Source organism: Elephantulus edwardii, unplaced genomic scaffold (assembly GCF_000299155.1).
Source record: "Elephantulus edwardii isolate Elephantulus edwardi_28Jun2011 unplaced genomic scaffold, EleEdw1.0 scaffold00497, whole genome shotgun sequence".
Taxonomy (NCBI): domain Eukaryota; kingdom Metazoa; phylum Chordata; class Mammalia; order Macroscelidea; family Macroscelididae; genus Elephantulus; species Elephantulus edwardii.
The window spans coordinates 628,218-630,277 of record NW_006400247.1 but is presented as its reverse complement, the minus strand read 5'-3'; positions in this window follow the sequence as shown (position 1 = coordinate 630,277).

Sequence of the window (2,060 nt, the reverse complement as noted above, 5' to 3'; positions counted from 1 at the left end):
GTATATATTAATATTATATAATGAAATTAACAGCATAAAAATAGTTAAATTTTTTTAACCATATTACAGAAAGTGGTGGTGCTGTGAAGCTGTAAGAATGCTCATTGTTTTATTTTCTAGATGAGGATGACCTGTCTTGAGTGATAAAACTATCTTCTTTTTGATAGTTATTACTTCTATTATTTTTGTCTTTCTTTAGCACAAAGACATCTTATACCTTTGAAATGATTTGTACCTCATGGTTTTTCAGAATTTCTTCCCCCTTCTCTCCTTTTTTGTTTTTGGTTAAAAAAATGCTGGCCGGGGGGGATTGTGTACCAATGAGGGAGGTTTTCTTTTGCTTTTCAAGGAGAGGAGCAAACGGGACCGGGGGGGGGGGGGGGGAGATGGGGGGGGCGGGAAAAAGGGTTCAACAATGAATGAATGGAATTCCAAAATCTCTGTAGATGTTCATTGAAATGAAAAATAAATAAAATATTTAAAAAATAAAAATGCTGGCACTTAATGTTGCATATAAGTTTTGTGCTTGTGTGGTTACAATTTTAATTTTACACTTTTAATGGGGAAATAGCCTTAAAATAAAATGTAAAAACTGAGAAAAATATTTTTACATTAAGCAAGAACTTGCTTATATTACTTTTTATGCTAATACAAACTTTGGGTTTAGTTGGTAGGAGGGGGGACGCTGATTCTCATGTTAGGGGCAATCCAGTTTTCTGGAGTTCATTAGGTAGACTCTGTTAGCACTCCTGTATTGCTAACATCGAATTCTGGTTCTGTGGCTGGTTTAGAAGGTCAATAGCACATTCTGCTTTAGGACAGTCTGGGCACTTTACCTTCTAATGGCCTAGCTTTTCCTCTTATTGCTGATCAGGATTGGTCCTTGGGATCCCCAGGGCAATATTGATGTTGAATCCCGGCATTGTATTTATTGAGGTGAAGAATTCCAGTCTGTTTAATTTTTCATTCCACGTGGTTCTGGTTGCTGTTCTTAAATATCCCTATATGCCACACTTTTATGACCGGCAGGGAAGTTCTGATCAGAATGAACTACTCAAGACTATTCTTAGATAAGGGGTAAAGGTGAGAGGAATTCATGATCGAGTGTCCTTTCAACCTGTAGTCCTCAAAGATTTTTGGTTTTGTTTTAGATTTTTTTCTAGAATTATATAATTGTTGAAAAATGATTTCTTTTAAATTTATTCTATATTTCAATGACAATTTCCAGAGACTTTGGATTTCTTTCCATTCATTCACTATTGCACTTTCTCCCCTCCCAACCTTACTCCCTAGTACACTACCCTTTTCCTTACATAAATAGTAAAATTCGTTAACAGAACTTACTTCAAGATCTTTTTACCATTTCTTTCCTTATTTGCTGACCATGTCTGTTTCCATAACCACATTTTTGTTCGAAGATGAGGTTCTAATGGGAATAAAAGTCTTTCCTATCCCAGAGCACTGGCTGTTTTGTTTTAACACAGGCTGCTCCTGCCTTGGTCAGCTTAATCCTTCCATTTGATAACAAATTATTTTAAAAGTCTTAATATTTAATCTCCAGAGAAGATAGACGAGTCCTAAATTCTCCTCTTTCATTAGTCCAACAATGTTGTTGTTGTTATGTGCCGTCGAGTCGTTTGCAACTCATAGCGAGCCTATGTACAACAGCCCTAAACCCTGCTCTGTCCTGTGCCAATCTCACTGCCTCTGACACACCCATCCCGATTACCCCAGTCACTGAATCAATCCGTCTCATAGAGGGTCTTCCCCTTCTGCACCATCCCTCCACCCTCCCAAGCATGATGTCCCTCTCCAAGGACCTGCCCCTCCTTGCAAGATGCCCAAAGTATATCAGACAAAACCCCAGAATCCTTGCCTCCAAGGAGTTGCTTGGTTTAATCCTCTCCAGGATGAATCTGTTTGTTTTCTTGGCAGTCCAAGGTACATTCAATGCTCTTCTCCAGAACCACAGCTCAAAGGCATCAATTCTCCTTTTGTCCTCCCTAGTCATTGTCCAACTCTCTGATGCATAACAAGTGATTGCAAAGACCATGGCCTGT